The 23,377-nt window shown below is 38.3% G+C and overlaps 1 pseudogene; it reads right to left on the bottom strand.

The window, feature by feature from the left end:
* Positions 1 to 2,674: 2,674 nt before the first annotated feature.
* LOC140522697 (actin, cytoplasmic 2-like) lies at positions 2,675 to 3,952 on the bottom strand (annotated as a pseudogene).
* Positions 3,953 to 23,377: the final 19,425 nt, after the last annotated feature.

Genomic DNA, 23,377 nt, shown 5'->3' with positions numbered 1-23,377 from the left:
CTACATTTCCCTCCATCCTTTCCTGTCCTCCATTTATTCTATTCTCTCTTTCGACCTTGTCCCTCTCCTAAAGCGTTTGCTTCTAATTACTCCCTCCTTCCATTTGCACTCCCTTCTATTACATCCCATCCCACTTCTCCCCTACTTTCCTGTAGTGTAAGATACATTTTCAGACCAAATTACGTGTGCATGCTGTTCCTTCATTAAGTTAAATGTGATGAGACTAAGGTTCACTTTTTCCCTCTCACCTCCATCCTTTTCCCCTCCATTGAAAAATCTTTTTCTTACCTCTTTTATGCCCCATTTATGCCCCATTCCATTTCTCCCTTTCTCCTCCCAATATATTCCTCTGTCTCCCCTTAATTTTATTTTTTAGATATATCCCTTCCTATCCAACTCACCCAGTTCCCTCTGTCTATATATGTGTGTATAATCCCTCCAACTACCCAAATACTGGGAAAAGTTTCTGGTTTCAAATATCATCTTTCTATGTAGCAATCTAAACAGTTCAACTTTATTATGTCCCTTATGATTTCTCTTTCCTGTTTACCTTTTAATACTTCTCATGATTCTTGTGTTTAAAAGTCAAATTTTCTATTCACCTCTGGTCTTTTCATCAAGCATGCTTTAAAGTCCTCTATTTCATTGAATGGCCATTTTACCCTGAAGTTTTACACTCCGTTTTGCTCGATGGGTGATGCTCGGTTTTAATTCTAGTTCCTTTGAGCTCTGGAATATCATATTCCAAGTCCTTCGAACCCTTAATGTAGAAGCTCCTAGATCTTGTATTATTCTGATTGTATTTCCACAATACTCGGATTGTTTCTTTCTGGCTGCTTGCAATATTTTCTCTTTAACCTGGGAACTCTGAAATCTGGCTACAAAATTCCTAGAAGTTTTTCTTTTCAGATCTCTTTCAGGAGGTGATTGGTTGATTCTTTCTATATTTATTTTACTCTCCGGTCCTAGAATATAAGGTCAATCTTCCTTGATAATTTCATGAAAGATGATGTCTAGCTTCTTTTTATCATGGCTTTCAGATAGCCCTATAATTTTTAAATTGTCTCTCCTGGATCTAGTTCCAGGTCAGTTGAATCTCCAATGAAATATTTCACATTGTCTTCTAGTTTTTCATTCTTTTGCTTTGCTTTTGTAATATCTTGGTCTCTCTTTTGACATCTTCCATGGCCTGAGAACGCTGAATATTTATTTTCGAGGTTTTGTATTAAGAAGCATTGACTTTGATGTCTTCCTCTAATGGTATGCTTCCTTCTTTGTCATCTAAAAGGATGGAGGAAAATACCTCTTCACCAATAAAGTAACCTTCTACAGTCTTACTTTTTCCCTCTTTTTTTGTGCATTACCCCAACCACTTACCTGACTTTTGAGTTCTTTGTCAAGTGGAGGGTATACTCCAGGGACCTGTAAGTTCTCAGTTCCTCCATGGTGGCACAATCAAGGGAAAGGAGTTTACTCCTCTCCTGTCCTGCGCTCTGTTCTGTGAGCAACTACAAGATTTTCTGCTCAAGATCTGTGAGTAGGGTTCCCTCTCCACAACCACCTCCAGCTCCACCATGTCAGAGCTCCTCCTCATCCCATGTCTGCCACTCAGGGCTGAGATCCAGATCAGTAGCTCAGTTTCCCCAGGGTCTTTAAGCTGAGGGTTCCAAAAATGGACAGTGCCACCACCTGAGGCCAACTGGTGCTGGGGCTAGGGGAGGACCTTGCTCCCTTCTTAGCCAGGTGAAAGAGCTTTCTCACTTACCTTTGAAGCTGTCTTTGTGGGTGGAGTAAAGTGGTAACCACAACTTCCATCCACACTTCCCCACTCTGGAACCTGCTTCAGTCCTGTCCCTGTTGAGCTGCATGGCCAAGGCTGGGCAGTGCTCCCCTCCCAGTCTGGTGTGATAGACATTTCCTGTCTGCATTTCAGGCTGTCTTGACCTGGAAATTTGTGGCATCTGCTGCTCTAGAATTTCTTAAGAGTAATATTTTAAAGATATTTTGTGGGCTGTGAGGGTAGAGCTTCCACAGGTCTGTCCTTCTACTCTGCCATGTTGGCTCCACTTCTGACAAACCTTTCTGTTATATCATTAAATTCGTATTCCTTAAACACTTCAATAAAATGGAAAATGACACTGAATAAGAAAAGAAAATCCCACAATGTGCTGCTTTTATAAGAAATACACACCAAAACATATAAGCAAATTAAACATGAGGGGCTAGAAGAGAGTTTATTCTACATCAAGTCAATACAAAAAAGGAGGAGTTAAAACAATTCTATCAGGAAAAGCAAAAACAGAAATTTATCACATACAACATATTCCAACACGTGCATATTAAAGTAATTTCAGAGAGGTGGGAGTTATGAGGAAAGCAAGCCAACTGCTAATGCAAAGTTTTGAGATGAACAACCAGAGGTGACGTTATAGAACTAAACTGTACAGCTGTCGAGTGTCAACCAGCCACCTACTATATTGCCATATTATCAGTTCAATTTTCTATTCAAGTTTAACTCTTAGTCTTACCTGTCAAAATAAAATGACCTGTATCAGGGTTTAGATCAAAGGTATGTACAAGGTAAGCTAAAAAGTACACGAAAGGAACAACTGTTAACTTGAATATGAGGTCAAATCAGTAACAGTTGAACAATCTAAAAAGTGCTGATATTTGTCTAATATGAGATACAAACTTCCCTAAGAACAAATTCCTTTTCAAGGAAGTCTTGTTCCAGTTTCATGCGGCTAACATGAGGTGTATGTTTGCCTGGACAAATTTTTACTCTGTGAATACTCATGCAGCAAATGCTACGCATCTGCTTGCAGTCCATTAAGAAGCATTTGCGATGGACAATCGGTGGGCCAGATTCACCATATTCGTGCTTGCTGCTCCACATCTGCTGGAAGGTGGACAGAGATGCCAGAATACAGCCACCAATCCATACAGAATACCGATATTCAGGGGGAGCAATGATCTTAATTTTCATTGTGCAAGGTGCCCAGACTGTGATTTCTTTCTTCATTCTGTCCACAATACCATGGTACATGGTAGTACCACCAGACAGTATTGTGTTAGCATATACATCCTTTCGGATATCAACATCACACTTCACTATAGAATTGAAAGTGGTCTCATGAATTCCACAGGATTCCACAAACAGGAAGGATGACTGGAAGAAGGTCTCTGGATACCCTAACCTCTCATTGCCAATGATGATCACTTGGCCATCAGGAAGCTCATAGCTCTTCTCCAGAGAAGAGGAGGAAGCAGCAGTGGCCATCTCCTGCTCCAAGTCCACGGCAACATAGCACAGCTTCTCTATGTCATGAACCATTTCCTTTTCAGATGTGGTACTGAAGTTGTACCCTCTTTCTGTCAGTATCTTCATGAGGTAGTCTGTCAGGTCACGGCCAGCCAAATCCCGATGAAGGATGGCAGGGAAAGGGCATAACCCTCGTAGATGGGCAGTGTTGGTAACACCATCACCAGAGTCCATAACAATACCAGTGGTACGACCAGAGGTAGACAGAGACAACACAGCCTGAATAGCAACATACATGACTGGCGTGTTGAAGCTCTCAAACATGATCCGTGTCATCTTCTCTCTGTTGGTCTTAGGGTTTAAGGGAGATTCTGTAAGCAGAACAGGGTGTTCCTCAGGAGGTACACGAAGGTCATGGTAGAAGGCATGATGCCAGATTTTCTCCATGTCATCCCAGATGGTAACAATGTCATGTTCAATAGGGTATTTCAGAGTCATGATACCTCTCTTGCTCTGGGCTTCATCACCAAAATAACTGTCCTTCTGCCGCATTCTCATCATGACATCCTAGTGTCTTGGGTGTCCAGCAATAGAGGGGATCACAGTCCACGGAGCATCATCCCCAGCAAAGCCAACTTTGCACATGCTAGAGCCACTGCCGGTGACAAGAGCAACACTTTCTTCTTCCATTTTTGTTTAATCTGAGGCTGGGCACCATCTTAGTCTGAGAACTTAGAGCAGGGGGAAGAGAGGGAGCAAATCCAGGGGTACATCCAAAGTAGCCTACAAGTGCTGCTGGCTACCACTGAGTGAGACCCTCAGGGCAATATCCCTAAAGCATAGGTTTGACAGTATCACAAAAACAGACTAATGAATAAAAAATCCAGAGGTTGCCTTTTACCACTGAGATCAAATCCCAAATCCCAATCTAAATATCCATTCATACATAGCTCCCACTTATCTCTCTTTCACCCATTCTACAATCAGTTGGTCAGTGAACTTTTTTTAACTGTATGTGCCTGGCACTTTTAAGCATACAAAAAAGTGAAACAGTTCTAGTCCTCAAGTAGTTAAAATTCTTTCAATAAAGGCAACATATATTTCTAAGGTATATACAAAAGAAACACACAAGGTGATCTGCTGGTTTGGGCAGGAGCAGAAGGAGGGGCTGGAACATCACAAAACTCTTTAAGTGAAGATGGTGTTTGAGATGTATCTCAAAGGAAATGAGGAATTCTGAAAAGTGGATATGAGGAGGTACTGAACATAGGCTTAGTGGACAGGTGATGTAAAAACCGTGGAGATTGGAAGTGGGGTTCAGGGTAGGAAGAAAAGTCTTTATGCCAGTTTGAGTGTATAGTAGAAACCATGAAATTTTGCAAAATGTATCAAGGTTAGAAATGATTGGCACCATGTCGTGAACAACTTCTAAATGCCAAACTGGTGCATTTGATCCTTTAGGTAGTAAGTAGTTACTGGGGATTTTTTGTTGATTTTCATATGCAACATCCATCCTCTGTCACCATGTACCAAATGTCCTTTACCTCCTTCCTTGTATTTTTTCCTCAGCTATGTTTCTTAGAATCTCATTACCTTTTAACGTTAGCTTAAGTACTTTCTATTACATGAGACTTTTACAACTTCTCAAACTTGGATATTCTGCCACCTTTGCCCAATTTTGTAAGAATGTATGTATTTTGAATAAGTTTTTATTAGTCATCTTTAATGATAAGAGTTTCATTTAATATTCTTTTTCTTACCTCTCTTAGAAAGCCACCCTTTATAATAAATAGTATTTTTTTTAAAGACCAAATATAAAAGAGAAAAGAATCAGTTTATCTGATCAATACGTTGAGAAAGTCCAAAAATGTAATTTGCAATACTGTGGATCTCCCGTGTTCACAAAGGAGTTGGTTGGGACTATCTTCTTATACCCTTCACTTCATCATCTGTCTTCCCAATTTACCTTAAAATCTCCTCCTTAGGTCTATACCCTATTTACTAGAGTATTCAGTTTCATTCTTCACTCTCCCAGGCAGGACAAGTCTTGTCATGTGTTCTTACTTATCTCATCACCAAATGGAGACAGACAAGACATCCAGCACAAGATCCCCATGTCCCTTCATAGTATATCTGTCTTCAACTATCGGAGCATCCATCGACAGCATCCCTCTCCCACTACCAAAACAAGACCTTTCTTTCCTTATACCTTTGCAATTCCTTTCCCCATGTCCTCACCTATTCCTAGGCAGGCTTCTTTCTTTCTGAGAAATCATAGGAATCATCTTCAGCTCACTGCTATCCCTCGACTTGAGCAGGACACATTAGATATAATCCTCTACTATTCTTCTTTCCTACTCCTTTCCACATACCCTCCCATTCTGTAATTTGGTCCCACGGGAACATTAATTCAGTAGTAGGAGGGGCCTGTCAGGTTCTGTCCACCACATTTCAGGTCTATCTATCCATCATCATTTGAAATTGACTTTGTCTTTCATCCCTATCTCTTTCTGTAAAACTATAAAATAGTCTCTTACTTCAGCAGACTGTCACTGTGTTGCAATTGCTATGGTTAGTTTCTACAACATAATACACTGAGATGTTCACCCCTTCTATATTTCTGATTCTTTTATTATGTTGCTCCTGTGGTTTTCCCTTAGAATACATTTAATGCATTTCTATTATTAAACATCCATCTTTTTTTCCTTTTTAGGGAAGCTCAGATTTTCAGGGTAGATTACTCTGGGTTCCATCCTGAGCTCCACTGATCTTTGGAACACAGTATTTTGTCATCTCCTTTAGTACATCCATTCCCATTCTTATTCCTTTTTCTGGCAGATACAGAATGGACTCTTGTTACTCAAATTTTCTTTCCTTTGTATTTGAAAATATTTCTACTAGGTGCTTATGAAACTTGTTTCTCAATTAAATTGTTAAATTTAACAATTTTTGGTGTAAGAGTTTGTGACTTCTCCGCCCCCTCCCCAGTCCTATTCCTTTTTTTTTTCCTGGAAGTGATCTATGGATTCTTTCAATTGGCACTTTGCTTCCTGTATTGAGAAGTTCCAGACTCCTTTCTTATATTATTTTTTGCTTTGTGTTGTTCAATTGTTTTGGCTTCTTATTTTCTCCTTGGACACGTATACTTCTTAGGTTGACTGTACTCCTATCTTCAAAAATCAATGTTTTGATTGAATGTAGATATTGTTTTATTTGGATGTCATGGTTTTTGATCGAATGGTGAGGATTCTTTTATTTCTATTTGTTTGCATTCATGATCTTCTCTTTTCTAACTTTGATACAAAAGCTTCCATCACAGATTGAATTTTTTTCCTCTTCTGCAAATTATTTTTGCTCCACAGTTTTCAAATTTTTCTCTTTTTATTCTTATTTCTTCTTTAAACAGTAACAGTGTTTTTCAGTTCCACCTCATCAAACGTTGAATCATTTCCTTTTGTTTTATAGCATTTGTACTACTGCTGCATTCATTTATTAGATAACGCTTCCTTTCTCTATTGTCTTCCCTGCTGGTTTATTTGATTCAGCCCAAGATCTTTGAGTTTTCTTCACCGAGGCCTTTTATACTTCTTTATTTTTCCTATTGCTTTTTATGATTTTTTTTTCTTGATTTTCAGGAGATTGAATCTCAGAGTGTCTTGGTCTTCTCCCACCCTGGGTAATTGGTAGCTCAATACCTTGAATCTCTGTCCCAAGTGACCTTCATGCCTAAGGAACTGGCCTCACCCAGATGTTGCACTCTTTCCCTCAGGGTTAGTAGTGTGCTATATAATGACCACTTCCCTCTCATCCCACAGGTGGTGTCTTCTTCCATTCATTCAGGTCTCTACTTCAACAGTACAAGGTGCTGCCACATTTGATAATGTTGCTGCCTGGCAGTACGTTTGTCATTTGGAGTTTGGATATCTTGGCAATGGGAAGGGATGGGTTGGGGAATGGGTTTAAGCTCTACTGCAAGCTAACATCCATGTCCTTCCCGTTTCCTTTTGCTCCTCTGTTCTCCATCATAGCACAAAATGCTGCTGTCTGACTGCCTATTGACACCTCAACAAATTTCTGCTCTTTGGGGCTTGGACCTCAATGTCTCTGGAAAGAGGGAGAAAGAGTCAGGGTATGGGGTTGCATTTTGTTGCAAGTCAGTGGTTTGGGTGACTAGTACAGCCCTTCTGCCAATAAGCTGGTGAGTGGTTGGAGGATGGGGTGCTTACGGAGAATAAGTTAGGCATTAGGTAATGGAGTTTTTAACCTTCCTGTGAACTCCTAGTGTCTTAGGCAATTAAAAGATAGCTGAAGTTCCTTTATTTGCGGTGCATAGTTTCTGTTTTGGAGAGGTCTGAGGGGCTACAAAGATGAGAGAAAATGCCTAATTCCCTATCTTGTCAATCACCTGACAACAAAGTTGTTGGGATTGGAAGCTCAATTCCGTGTGGACAGTCTTGGGCGGGTAAAGGTGGGAGCTTCTAAATCTTAGAGCTCTCACGAGACCCCCCAGGAAACGGCTGGGAATCGAGGTGAACTGAGCTATCTCGAGTAATTCCGCCTCTTCCCGTGAGAAACGTGATGGGAGAGAGATCTCCCCGCCCTCGAGATTGTCCCGGATCTGGGCACACCTAGTTACCTAACAGCACGGTATTCAGATGCAAACTATGCGGCTGAAGGTTAAGTAGGATTGAGGAAGCCTGAAAGCTCTCTTAGCACGTGAGGAGCCAAGAGGACAGTAGGCTCCGCTTCTCTTCTTTCCTCTCTCCCCTCCCCCTCTCTCCCCGCTTGTACTTCTACTTCCAATCCCTTAAGATCTTAGCCTCCTTAGGAAATCTCCCCCTCTTCCTCCTAAGGAAGACCCCCCTGCACTTGTAACCGAGACCCTGAAATAAAGCTCAACCCTTGTTCGACTCTGGAACGTCCTTTCTCTCATATGAGCATCCGGTTTTGGCCAACCGAAGACCTCGGAGGTGAGGTAAGAAGACTCGGGTAGCCCACATAGGCCTCTAGGCCTGGCACAAAGTCACCATAACTATTTTTCACCTCTTATTTTATTATATTTTTTTTAATTTTTATTTGTTTGTTTTTGGTTTTCAACAATCACTACTATGAAATTTTGAGTTCTAAATTTTCTTCCCTTCTCTGCTTCGCCTCCACAAGATGGCAGCAATCTTATATGGGTGCACATGTACAATCCTAATAAACATCTTTCCACATTAGCCACATTATGAAGAAGATTTAGAACCCAAGAGAACAGTCATGAGAAAGAAGAAACAAACACAAGGGGAAAATAATGTATTTCAATCGGTATTCAGACACCGTGGTTCTTTCTCTAGACATGGATAGCATTTTCCATCATGGGTCTTTTATCTTAGATCCTACTATTGTTGAGAAGAGGTAAGTCTATCAAAGTTGGTCATCACACAGTGTTTTTTTTACTTTCATGTTAGCTTTTCCAGGTTTTTTTTTTCTTCTGAAGTCCAGCTGCTCATCATTTCAAATGGAACAATTGTATTCCATTACATTCATATACAACGATTTGTTCAGCCATTCCCCAATTAATGAGCATCCCCTCAATTTCCAATTTTTGTCCACCACAAAAAGAACTACTACAAATATTTTTGTATGTGTGGTCCTTTCCACACTTTTAAGATCTCTTTTGGATAGATACCTATCGAGAAGTTCAAAACTTCTCTCCAGAGTGGTTGGATCAATTCAGAACTCTACTATCAAAGCATTAATGTTTCAATTTTTCCACATTTTCACCATTTATCATTTTCCTGTTTTGTCATGTTAGCCAATCTGATGGGTGTGATGTGGTACTTCAGGTTGTTTTGATGTTTATTTCTCTAATCAGTAGGGATTTAGAGTATTTTTCATATGACTATAGATAGCTTTCATTTCTTCACCGAAAAACTGTCTATTCATATCGTTTGACTCTTAATCAATTGGGGAATCATTTTTATTCTTAAAAATTTCACTTACTTCTCTATATATTTTAGAAATGAGGCATTTAACAGAGACTCTGGCTTTAAAAATTGCTTCCCTGTTGTCTGCTTCCCTTCTAATGTTGGTTATAATCAAAATTTTCCATTTTGCGTTTTATATTTTGTAATATCTTCTGTTTGGTAATAAATTATACCATTTTTCATACATCTGACAGGTAAACAATTCTTTGTTTTACTAATTTGCTTATAGATTTACCTATTATTTCTAAATCATATACCCAGTTTGTCCTCATCTTGGTAAACTGTGTAAAATGTTGGTTTATGCCAAGTTTTTGCATACTTTTTTCCCCAGTTTGCTCAACAATTTTTGCTCAGTAATGAGTTCTTTCCTCAGGTGCTGAAGTCTCTGGGTTTATCAAACAGTTGATTATTGTTGTCATTGACTTTGGTGTCTTGGGTATCCAATCCATTCCACTGATCCACCACTCTATTTCTTAGTCAGTACCCAGTAGTTTTGATGATTGCTATTTTATAATACAATTTAAAATCTAGTATGGTTAAGCTACCTTCTCTTGTATTTCTTTTCATTTTTTCCCTTAATATTCTAAACTTTGAGTTTTTCCAGATGAATTTTGCGATTATTTTTCCTAGTTTTATGAAATAATTTTGTTAGTTTCAATGGTACGATCCTAAAGTTGTAAAAGAGATTAGGCAGAATTGTAATTTTTATTAAGCAACCCTATTTTGCACATTCTTAAATTTGCACACATCTGCCCCTTCTGGCCATAGAATGTAACCTCTTTGTGGGCATCAAGTAATTAAGTTTACCTCTGAATTTTATTTGTTTATTCTCAGTGTCTTCAGTATTTTCTTACTTCTTTACACATAATAGACATTTAATGAGTGATACTGAAATGTTTCTACTACCTGCCTATTCTTTATAGCACCTTATGTTATTGTGTTTGTCCTTCGTTGCTGAAGAAGACCATGCCATCAGAGAAATGATGACATGACTTGCACTTGACTTTGTTTTGAGTGAGGGAGGGCTGTGCAGGTCCCCAGACTCACTTCTCCTCCAGAGCGATCTGAATCCAGGGAGCAGATATTCATCAGGATGACTGGAAACGACCCAGGATGAGGCAGTTGGGGTTAAGTGACTTGCCCAAGGTCACACAGCTAGTGAGTGTCAAGTATCTGAGACGAGATTTGAACTCAGGTCCTCCTGACTCCTGCACTGGTGCTCTATCCATTGCATCACCTAGCTAACCCGCCCTGATGCTATATATCAATACAGAGATACACAAATAGATGGATGGATGGATGGATGGTCTCATCCTGTGCCTTTTTTCCAGTATATACACACACACACACACACACACACACACACACATATATATGTATATATATATATACACACACATATATATATATATGTATATATACATATATATACATATATATATGTACTTTATTTATTTTTTGGTTTTCAACATTCATTTCCACAAGTATTTGAATTCCAAATTTTTGCCCCATCTCTCCCCACCCTCCACTCCAGGACAGTGTACACCCCATCCATCCCTTCCTCCAGTCTGTCTTGCATTCTATTACTCCCTCTCTTCTTCCATCACCCCTCCCTCTATTTTCCTGTAAGGAAAAATAGATTTCTAAGCCCCATTGCCTGTACATCTTATTTCCCACTGTATGCAAAAACAATTATTAGCATTCACCTGTAAAATGTTGAGTTCCATATTCTCTCCCTTCCTTCCTCCACACCCACATTGAGAAAGTAAACAGTTTATAGGTCATACATGTAAAACCATGCACAACACTTTCATAATAGTTATGTTGTGCAAGACTAACTACATTTCCCTCTGTCCTGTTCTGCCTTCCATTTATTCCATTCTCTCCCTTGACCTGTCACCCCACAATAGTGATTACTTCTGATTATGTATTTCCCCAATTTTCTGTCCCTTTTATCTTCTTCCCTCTTCCATCCTCTTCCTCTCTGTCTTCCTGCAGGGTAAAATAGATTTCCAAACCCAGCTAAGTGTGTGTTCTTCCTTCCTGAAGCCACATCTCGTTAGAGCAATGCTCACTTATTCACTTTCATCTCCCCCTTCTTACACTCCATTGTAAAAGCTCTTTCTTGCCTATTTTATGATATGATTTGCTACATTCTGTCTTTTCCTTTCTTTTACTCCTAGTACATTCCATTCCACAGTAAATTGTATTTTTAAGGTATTCTTCCTTCATATTCAGCTCACCTTGTGCCCTCTATGTATACATATACGTAGACACATATACCCATTTATACATACATACCTACACATATATAAACATACATATACATATGCACAATACACATACATATATACATGTGCACACACATACACATATAAGTAATACACACATATACACATGCATATTACACATTATACATTACACATATGTGCATGTTTGTATACATGTACACATGCATGCACACGTACATATATATGTACACACACACTTATATATTCCCTGTAACTACCCTAGTACTGAAAAAGGTTTCAGGAGTTACAACAAATGTCATCTTTACATGTCAGAATGTAAACATTTCAACTTTAATAAGTCCTTTATGGCTTTTCTTTCCTGTTTACCATTCTAAGCCATCTTGGTGAGGGAGAGGAAACTTAAGGCTTATGGATTTTATTGCAGCAAACTGAAAACAAAGAAACTAATAAAAATAGATCATTTCTTAGAAGATGATGTCTAAACTCTTTTCCTTTTGCATTTCCTAAAACTTATTTTAATATCCATGTCTTTCATGTGTTGGGTAAAGCCAAAGCAATCTGGCCAGGTTTAAGTTACAAATTAATACATCTGTTTAAAAAGTGTTTTTTGGTAAAGTAAATGAACATTGTGGCAATAAGAGGCCATCCTTGGAGAAAGTGAAACCCACATTAACAAAGCATGTCAAAACTAGAGTCCACTGGCTTCTTCACTAATGACCTGATCCACACCAGAAAAGGACAGAGGTGTCTGCTTGTCTCTGGAGTGTGGTTAAGCTCATCCAAGTGCAAAGGTTTCATCTCAATGCCAGCTGACCTGAGCCAGCATCATCGGTCCCAGATACACAATAAGGTAGAGGGTGGAGAATCTATCTTTCTGCTTCTCCCTTCTGAGTGGAGGTAGAAAAGATAAATGATCAAGCTCAATAGTCACAGTGGAGTTCTTATAGTTTCACTTCAAAGAAAACCTAACAATTCCAGGGGGCTGGACATGCACACTAACTGGTCCTGAAAGGAGTTACTTTTCTATGATATTGAAGCAGGCAGGAAGTTAGAGGGAAGACTTAAAGATACAACATTTTTCCTCCAAGTGAAAACAAAGTTGAAAATGTTTTAAAGTAGAATTCAGGATGAAATCAAGTGAATTAGAATAGAAACTGGGATTCAAATATTGGAATAATTTTTTTTTTTTAAAGATCCAAGTGTCTTTCCTGTCAGTGCGCAAGTAGCTACCATTGGTTTTTAGCAGGGTGCTTAATGTCAGTCTTTCAGACTTCTGGCGGGTCTCCTTCCTTCACAGCCTTTTGTGTTTATTAGGTACCTGCTGAAAAACCAAGGCTAGAAAAACAGGAAAGTTGTCGGGACAGACACTAATGAAGCCTCTAAGAATGACTCCTATTAAAAGTCCCACTGGCTTCACAAAACAGTCTATCTCCAGAACTGACTATGATGACCCTATGGTGGTGAGGGAAACAAAATGGACCCTATAGTTTAGAGAATCTGTTAGCAGTGGCATCTCCCCATTTCTCCCCTTGCCCAACCCCTATATAAAAGAAACATGGATGTGATGAGCTATCTGAGTGTACTTACATTCTCTTCCCACCCTTCTGACCTCCGGACCCTACCCCTCCTGAATGCTGCATCGTTGAACATTTTGGCTGAGCCCTCCTGGCACATGGTAGTAACATTCCAAGCTGGTTGGCGCATGTTTGGGTTCTCGTCTCCTTACCCCTCTTTGAGTTCAGCACTCTGGTGTCTGGAGAGCAGAGAAGGGCAATGCAGCTCCCATTTCAGTTTCCTCTCCAGTTGAACACACACCTCAATGACAATACGACTAAAAAGCCAGATCCAAAAGAATGTTAAGATTTGGCATATTTAATTCCCCTTGAGATCTCTCAAAATTCCATCTGATTAGTCTAAACAAGTTAACTACATCCGCAGTGTGCTGGAACGCCATGCACACCAATTTGAAGGGGACAATAATGGAAAAGGAACAAGGGAGTTTTGTGCCAAATGGTCTAGCAGAAGAAAGCTTACATACTGTTTAAATTTTCACATAATTAACCAGAAACATGAAATTGTTAGTGAGCACAAAGATCATGTGAAGGAAGATACTGATCCCTGTTGCTACATTTGGCTTCCCAGACTATTTTCTGTCTTTTTTTTCTTTTAACAGTTTCAACAGATACTATATTCAGAGAAGCCAAGACGATTGTGTGGGCAGACAAATCTTTATTTTAAAAAAATGGTACTTCAAATAAATTAAAAGGGACAACCTTCAAGTGTTTAAATTCTGTAGAAATAGCTGAAAACCTAGAGAAACTTCTAGTTGCAGTCTTCTAACCTTATTCACTGTCTAATGGCAAAAAGCCACACATCTCCATTCTCCCATCAAATTGTTTCCCTACTGAGATGAGGGAAACAATTGTTAACAGGAGGCCAGATGAAAGAGGAGAAAGCTGCATTTGACTGGAATGGACATTTCCACATAACTGCTAATACAGGTTTCACTTTGTGACCAAATGTTGTTTTTTTTTTTCTTCTGAAAAATAACAAAGCAACTAGGGAAGCTGTAGGTCTTTAAAAACTGAAATTATTTGGGGTAGGGGGGAGGAAGAGAACACTAACCCTAGTGCCATCAATGAGTCATAGCAACTTTTTTTTCCTTTGAACTCAAACATCATCCCCAACTGAGCCTTTCTGCTGTGAACTCTTCAGGAGATGTTACCTAAATTTTATTAAAGAAAAGAACAAGTTTAAATATAGACACTGGACTAGCCCAGTCTGTATTTTAAAAGTCCACATTCTTCATCAGAAGTGCTGCATCAGTGACCCCCTGAATCTGCATGTACCGAGTCACAGTACATGGATCCAGTTAGTTTTTGTTTTCTCCCCCTCACTCAGAGCAGCCAGTGCCATGGGAACCTCAGGGATTCCAGCAGGGCTTGGCTGGCACTACCCAAGGTTTCTTCTCAATGAAAATTGATGCTGTCATGCTGCAAGGAAGGGAAAAAAGCAAGAAAAAAGCACCTGGTACAGGTTTCATGAAATCCATTCAGATTCGTTATTCGCCGAATTCACTGCTGAATGGCATTTGTTCATTTGTGTTGTACAGTCTTTGCCCTAGGAGTCTATCTCGGTTTGAAGAGCTGTTATTGGATGCCCCAGAAGTGGATGAAACTGCGGCTGCAGCTGAGATGCTTGTGGAAGCTGATTTTGGGATGTGAGGAAGTAAATAGGGGTTACAAGCCAGCTGCTGGACTTCAATGCGATCCTCTTTTAAACAAGCCAGGCAGCGCCAGATAAATGTCTTTAATTCAGGTGTCACAACTGGCTTCGGAGGGAACTGAACCTCAGTAGCTTTAAAGATAGTATTCTCTTGGAGAGTGTCTTTCTGTGATAGCTTATGACCAAAAGGATTCCTTCCTTAAAGACAGTAGTAGAAGATCACCCCAACTGATCAGACATCAACATTTTTGGAGATCTTTGATGGTTCTTTCCCAACCACAAAGCACTCTGATGGCAAATAGCAGTAAGTACCAGCAACCTTGACGTTAGCTCTACACCATCAACTGAGTTGTAAGTATCATCATCCATATCTGTAGGAAGACAGAAATATGTGATTTTTATTTCTCCACATACGGTACCATTTACTAGAAGAATATTACCTCGTTTGAAATCATACTGGATGATGGGAAGTTTGATCTCATTGAAGTATTTTAAAGCATTCACAATCTGCATAACAGTGGATCCGGCCTCTTTTTCTGGCATTAACTTGTGCTAGTCTCATTTTACATCATGGATTTCAGTAGACCAATAATTTTACAATCATCTCTCCTGGATCTATTTTTCAGGTCACATGTTTTTTCCAATGAGATATTTCACATTATCTTCTATATTTTCATTCTTTTGGTTTTATTTTATAATTTCTTCATTTTTCATCAAGCATCCATTTGTTTCATTCTAATTTTTAGGAATTATTTTATTTAGTGGGCATTTAGGCCTCTTACTGCTTTATTTTAATTAATGAGTTTATTTATTTATTTATTTTACGTTTTCAACATTCATTTCCACAAAATTGTGAGTTCCAAATTTTCTCCCCATTTCTCCCCTCCCCCACCCCAAAACACCTAGCATTCTGATTGCCGCTTTTACCAACGTGCCCTCCCTTCTAACACCCTTCCCTTCTTTATTCTTGTCTTCTTTCTTGTCCTGTAGAGCAAGATAAATTTCTATACCCCATCACTTGTATTTCTTATTTCCCAGTTGTATGCAAAAAAAATTCACAACCTTTTTTCCTAAAACTTTAAATTCCAACTGCGCTTCCTTCCTTCTTCCCCACCCACCCCCACTGAGAAGGCAGGCAATTCACTATAGGCTATATATGTGTAGTTTTGCAAATGACTTCCATAATAGTCATGTTGTGTAAGACTAACTATATTTCCCTCCATCCTATCCTGCCCCTCATTTCTTCTATTCTCTGTTTTGACCTTGTCCCTCCCCAAGAGTGTTTACTTCTAATTGCTCCCTTCTCCCATTTGTACTGCCTTCCATCATTCACACCCCATACTTATCCCCTTCTGCCCTGCTTTCCAGAAGTGTAAGATAAATTTTCATACCAAATCGAGTGTGCATGCTATTCCTTCCTTCCCCCTTTTCCCCTCCACTGGAAAAGCTTTTCCTTGCCTCTTCTATGAGAGATAGTTTGCCCCATTATATTTCTTCCTTTCTCCTCCCAAAATATTCTCTCACTCCTTAATTTTATTTTTTACATATTATCCCTTACTTTTCAAGTCACCCTGTGCTCTCTGTCTCTCTGTCTCTGTCTCCCCCCCCCTCTCTCTCTCTCTCTCTGTATCCACACACACACACACACACACACACACATACACATACACACGGGTGTGTGTGTATAATCTCTCCAACTACCCAGATACTGAGAAAAGTTTCAAGAGTTACAAATATTGTCTGTCCACGTAGGAATGTAAACAGTTCAACTTTAGTAAGTCCCTTCAGATTTCTCTTTCCTATCTACCATTTCATGCTTCTCTTGATCCCTGAGTTTGAAAGTCACATTTTGTTTTCAGCTCTGATCTTTTCATCAAGGGTGCTTGAACGTCCTCTATTTCATTAAATGACCATTTGTTCCCTGAAGTACTACACTCAGTTTTTCTGGGTAGGTGATTCTTGGTTTTAATCCTAGTTCTTTTGATTTCAGAAATATCATATTCCAAACCGTTTGATCCCTCAACATAGAAGCTGCTAGATCTTGTGTTATCCTGATTGTATTTCCACAATACTCAAACTGTTTTTTTTTTTCTAGCTGCCTGCAATATTTTCTCCCTGACCTGGGAATACTGGAAATTGGCTACAATATTCCTAGGAATTAATCATTTTGGATCTCTTTCTGGAGGTGGTCGATGGATTCTTTCAATATTTTTTTGCCCTCTGGTTCTAGAATATCAGGGCAATTTTTTTTTTGATATTTTCACCGAAGATGATGTGTAAGCTCTTTTTTATTTATTTATTTTAGTGTTCTGCAGTCACTGCCATATAACTCAGATTCCCCCCCCCCCCCACTTAGCCCCCACCTCCCCTCCATCTCTCCAAGTTGGCATATAATTCTATTTAGGATCTATACATACATTCCTATTAAATATATTTTCTCTGTATTCATGCTGTGTAAAAGAACTAAAATGTATGGGAGAAATCATATAACAACCCAAAACTTAATACACACAAGCAGAAAAAAAAATGGTCTGCTACATTTTATGATTGAATTCCACAGTTATTTCTCTGGATGTGGAAGGCATTTTAAATTAGAAGACCACTGCAAATTTTTTTGTAAGTCCTTACATTGCTATGAAGTTCCAAATCTACCCAACAAAAAACTCTCCCACACTTTTGTCCTTGCTATGCACAAAGCTCTACTGGTTCTGCTCCTTTCACTCAGCATCAGATCATAAAAGTCTTTCCAGGCCTCCCTGAAGTCTTCTTGTTCTTCATTTCTTATACTGCAATAGTACTCCATTATATTCATATGCCATAATTTATTCAGCCATTCCCCAAATGATGGGCATCCCTTTGATTTCCAGTTTTTGGCAACTACAAAGAGTGCTGCTATAAATATTTTTGTACATGTGGGACCCTTTCCCATTTTTATGATCTCTTGGGGATACAGTCCTAGTAGGGATATTGCTAGGCCAAAGGGTATGTACATTTTTGTAGGCCTTTGGGCATAGTTCCAAACTGCTCTCCAGAATGGTTGAAGGAGCTCACAGCTCCACCAACAATGAATTAGTGTTCCAACTCTCCCACAACCTCTCCAACCTTTGTCATCCACCTGTTGTGTCATGTTTGCCAATCTGATAGGTGTGATGCGGTACCTCAGAGTTATTTTGATTTGCATCTCTCTAATCAAAAATGATTTAGGGCTTTTTTTTAATATGACTATAGATATCTTTAATTTCTTCTTCTGAAAATTGCCTGTTCATATCCTTTGACTATTTACCAATTGGAGAATGACTTGTATTGTAGCAGTGAGGCCTTATTCCCGAGATTAGTTGTAAAAATTTCTTCACAGTATACTACATCCCTCCGAATTTTGGTTGCATTGTGTTTGGTTGTGTAAAAACTTCTCAGTTGTATGTAATGAAAATTATCTTCCTTGCACTTCATAACGCTTTCTATCTCTTCTTTAGTCAAAAATTCTTCCCTTCTCCATAAATCTGACAAATACACTATTCCTTGCTCCTCCAGCTTGTCCATAGTATGTATCTTTATACCTAGATCATGTACACATTTAGACTTTATGCTTGTGTACGGTATCAGGCATTGGTCTATGCCTAGTTATTGCCACATTCTTATCCACTTTTCCCAGCAATTTTTGTCGAGCAGTGAGTTCTTATCCCAGAAGCTGGGGTCTGTGGGTGTATCAAACAGTAGATTGCTATATTCATTGCCTACCGTGTCTTGAGTACGGAGCATATTACACTTATCTACTCTTCTGTTTCTTAGCCAGTACCTTATCCCCATCTTCTCTCTTTTCTGGTAGGTCAAAATACATTTCCCTACCCCATTAACTGTATTTCTTATTTCCCAGTTATATGCAAAAACCATTCTCAACTTTCCTTCCTAAAATTTTGAGTTCTAACTTCCCTTCCTTCCTCCCTCCCCACTCATCCACACTGAGAAGGAAAGCAATTCAATATAGGCTATATATGTGTAGTTTTGCAAAAGACTTCCAAAATATTACTACTGTGTAAGGTTAGCTATATTTCCCTCCATGTATCCTGCCCCCTATTTACTCCATTCTCTGTTTTGACCTTGTCCCTCCCCAAAAGTGTTTACTTCTAATTACTCTCTTCTTCCCTTTGCCTTCGCTTTTATCATCCCCCCACATATATCCCTCCTCTCATTTGCCCTCCCTTCTATCATCACCCCAACCACCACTTATCTCCGTTTCCCTTACTTTCCTGTAGTGTAAGAAAGATTTTCATGTCAAATTACTGCTTCCCACCCAACCTGATTTCTTGCTTTTCTTGACCTGATTAAAGGGGCCATACTCTGGCTACTTCTTAAACAGGTCTATTCAATGAATGGGCATTACCTCACCCTACGTGAGTACCTGCAAAGACCTTGGCTTAATGGGCCCAAGGCTTCCCACTGCATCCTAGGTCATCTCCAGTCATCCTGATGAATATCCAGTTACTGGGTTCAGATGGTTCTGGAGGAGAAGCGAGTCTGGGGACCTACACAGCTGTCCCTCACTCATGACAAAGTCAAGTGCAAGTCATTGCATTATTTCTCTGCTGGCATGGTCTTCTTCAGCAATGAAGGATGAGCACAATCATGGTTCTGCTCCTTTCACTCAGCATCAGTTCATATAAGTTTTTCCACGCTGCTCTGAGGTCTTTCTGTTCATCATTTCTCATACCACAATAGTATTCCATTATATTCATATGCCACAATTTATTCATTCATTCCTCAATTCATGGGCATCCCCTTGATTTCCAGTTTTTAGTAACCACAAAGAGAGCTGCTACACATATTTTTGTACGTGTGGGACCGTTTGCCATTTTTATGATTTCTTGGGGATACAGTCCAGGAAGGAGTATTGCTGGGTCAAAGGATATGCACATTTTTGTAACCCTTTGAGTATAGTTCCAAAATGCTCTCCAAAATGGTTGGATCAGCTCACAGCTCCACCAACAATGGATTAGTGTTCCAACTTTCCCATATCTTCTCCAACATTTATCATCTTCCTCTTTTGTCATGTTAACCAATATGATAGTTGTGATGTGGCATCTCAGATTTGTTTTGATTTGCATCTCGCTAATTAATTATGATTTAGAGCATTCTTTCATATGAGTATAGATAGCTATAATTTCTTCCTCTGAAGAGTGACTGTTCATATTCTTTGACCATTTATCAGTTGGGGAATGAGTTGTATTCTTTTACATTTAACTCAGTTCTCTCCATATATTTCAGAAGTAAGACCTTTATCATAGACACTAGTTGCCAAAATTCTTTTCCAGTTTTCTGCTTTCCTCTAGTCCTGCTTGCATTGGGTTTGCATTGCAACAACTTTTCCATTTAATTCAATCAAAATTATCCATTTTGTAATTCATAATGTTCTCTATCTCTTGTTTTGTCATCAATTTCTTTATTCTTCATAAATCTCACAAATACACTTTTCCTTGTTCCACTGTTCTGTGTATAGTATAAACCTTCATTCCTAGATCATGTATCCAGTTGGCCTTTATTCTTGTGTATGATGTCAGGCATTGGTCTATGCCCAGTTTCCACCACACTGTTATCCAGTTTTCGCAGTAGTTTTTATTGAACACTGAGTTCTTGTCTCAGAAGCTAAGGTCCTTGGGTTTATCAAACAGTATAATTCATTGATTAATGTGTCTTGAGTACCTAAACTATTCCACTGGTCTGCTCCACTCTTTCTTAGCCAGCACCAAGTGGTTTTGATAATTGCTGCTTTATAATAAAATGTGAGATGTGGTAGAGCTAGGCCACCTTCCCTAGCATTTCTTTTCGTTAGATACTTTAATATTCTAGATCATTTGTTCTTCCAGATGAATTTCGATATTATTTTTCTAGACCTAGAAAATAATTATCTGATAGTTTGATTGGTCTGTCACTGAACAAGTAAGTTAATTTAGGTAGAATTGTCATTTTATTATATTGACTTGGCCTACCCATAAGCAACTGATGTGTTTCCACTTACTTAGATCTGACTTTATTTGTGCAAAAAGTGTTTTGTAATTGTATTCATATACTTCCTGGATTTGTTTTGGCAGGTAGACTCCTAAATATTTTATAATGTCTAACTTAACTTTAAATGGGAATTTTCTTTCTATCTCTTGCTGTTGGGCTTTGTTAGTAATATACCGAAATGCAGATGAATTTTGTGGATTTATTTTGTAACTGCAACTTTGCCAAATTTGTTTATTATTTCAAGTTGGTTTCTTCCTTTATTCTCTGGGATTCTCTAAGTATATCAACATATCATCTGCAAAGAGTGATAAGAGTTTCTTCTCTGCCTATTCTAATTCCTTCAATTACTTTTTCTTCTCTTATTGCTATAGCTCTCATTTCTAATACCATATTGAATAATAGTGGTGATAATGGAATCCTTGTTTCACCTCTGATTTTATTCGAAATGTGTCTATCTTATCCCCATTGCATATAATGCTTGCCAAAGTTTTAGGAAGATACTGCTTATTATTTTGTGGAAAGTTTCATTTATTCCCATGCTCTCCAATGGTTTTAATAGGAATGTATATCACATTTTGTCAAAAGTCTTTTCTGCGTCTATTGAAATAATCGTGTTTTTTCTCAGCTTTTCTTTTGTTGATATTATCAATAACGTTAATAGTTTTCCTAATACTGAACCAGCCCTCTCTTCCTGGTGTAAATCTTACCTGATCATAATGTGTTATTCTCATGATAAATTGCTATACTCTTTCTGCTAAAATCTCATTTAAATTTTTTGCTTCTGTATTCGTTAGAGAAATTGGTCTATAATTTTCTTTCTCTGTTTTGGATCTTCCTGGTTTAGGTATCAGAACCATATTTGTGTCATAAAAATGTATTTGTGAGGACTCTTTCTTCCCCAGTTTTCCCAAATGGTCTACACAGAATTGAAAGTAACTGATCTTTAAATGTTTGATAGAATTTACTTGTAAATCCATCTGATCCTGGAGATTATTTCCTAGGAAATTCATTGATGACTTCTTCAATTTCTTTTTCTAGATGAGGTTGTTTAAGTATTCCACCTCCTCTTCTGTTAAGGTGGGCAATTTATACTTTTTAAACTAACCATCCATCTCATTGAGATTTTTGAATTTATGGGCGTACAAGTGGGTACATACTTTCTATTTATTCTTTTAATTTCTCCTCATTGGAGGTTCACACTTTTCATTTTTGATATTGGTTACTTGTTTTTTTTTCTTTCTTTTTTCATTCAAATTGGCAAAAGGTTTATCAGTTTTTATTTGATTTTCCTAAAACCAACTCTTAGTTTTATTTATTAGTTCAATAGTTTTCTTAATTTCAATTCTATAATCTCTCCTTTTCTTCTAAGTATTTCCAATTTGGTATTTACTTGGGGATTTTCAATTTGTTCTTTTCCTAGCCTTTTCAGCTGTATCGCCAATGCATTGCTCTCCTCTTTCTCTATTTTATTTATGTTAGCATTCAAAGATGTCAAACTTCCCCTAAGAACTGCTTTTTTAGTGTCCCATAATATTTGGTAGATTGTCTCATCATTGTCATTCTCTTGAATGAAGGTGTTGATTGTTTCTGTGATTTGTTGTTTAACCCACTCATTCTTTAGTATTAGATTATTTAGTTTCCAATTTATTTTTGGTTTAAATTTCCATGGCCATTTATTAAATAGAATTTTTTATTGTATTATTATATGAGAAGGATGTATTCACTATCTCTGCCTTTCTGCAGTGGATTGTGAGATTTTTATACCCTAGCATATGGTCAGTTTTTGTATATGTGCTATGTACCATTGAGAAAAAAGCACATTCTTTTCTATCTCCACTCAGTTTTCTTCAAAGATCGATCACATCTACCTTATCCAGTGTTTTATTCATCTCCTTAGTTTCTTTCTTGTTTATTTTGAGGTTAGATTTGTCAAGTTCAGAGAGGGTGTGGTTAAGGTCCCCCGCTAGTACAGTTTTGCTGTCTACTTCTTGCTGTAACTCCCTTAATTTCTCCTCTAAGAATATGGACACTATACCACTTGAAGCATATATGTTTACTAATGAAATTGCTTCATTGACTGTTGTACCTTTTAGCAGGATATGGTTTCCTTCCTTATCTCTTTTGTTCAGATCTATTTCTGTTTTTGGTTTTTCTGAGATTATGATTACTACCCCTCCTTTTTTTACAACAGATGAAGCAAAAAATATTATGCTCCAACCTTTACCCTTTTTTTCGTGTGTGTATCCCACCGTTTCAAATGTATTTCTTCTAAACAACATATATTTGTACTATAGTTTTTAATCCATTCTGCTATCAATCTCCATTTTATGGAAGAGTTCATCCCATTCATATCCACAATTATGATTTTTATCTGTGTGTCTCCCTCCATCCTCTTTCCCCTCATTTGTGCTTTCAGGTCTGCCTTTTCCCTTCTTCTCCACAATAGAGTTTTAATTTTTGACCACTGCCTCCCTCAGTCTTTCCTTCCTTCTTTCAGCCCCCCTCCTTTTTATTCTCCTTTGCCCTTACTATTTCTTCTCTCTCTTTTTGCCTCCTTTTCCTTTTCTTTCCCCCTTCCCCTCCTACTGCCTTCAAAGCAAGTCAGATTTCTATAGAGAACTGATTTTATTGTCCCCTCCTTGAACCGATCAGATGAGAGTAAATAT

This window comes from Notamacropus eugenii, chromosome 2 (genome assembly GCF_028372415.1).
Source record: "Notamacropus eugenii isolate mMacEug1 chromosome 2, mMacEug1.pri_v2, whole genome shotgun sequence".
Classification (NCBI taxonomy): domain Eukaryota; kingdom Metazoa; phylum Chordata; class Mammalia; order Diprotodontia; family Macropodidae; genus Notamacropus; species Notamacropus eugenii.
This window is presented reverse-complemented; position numbering and strand designations above follow the sequence as displayed.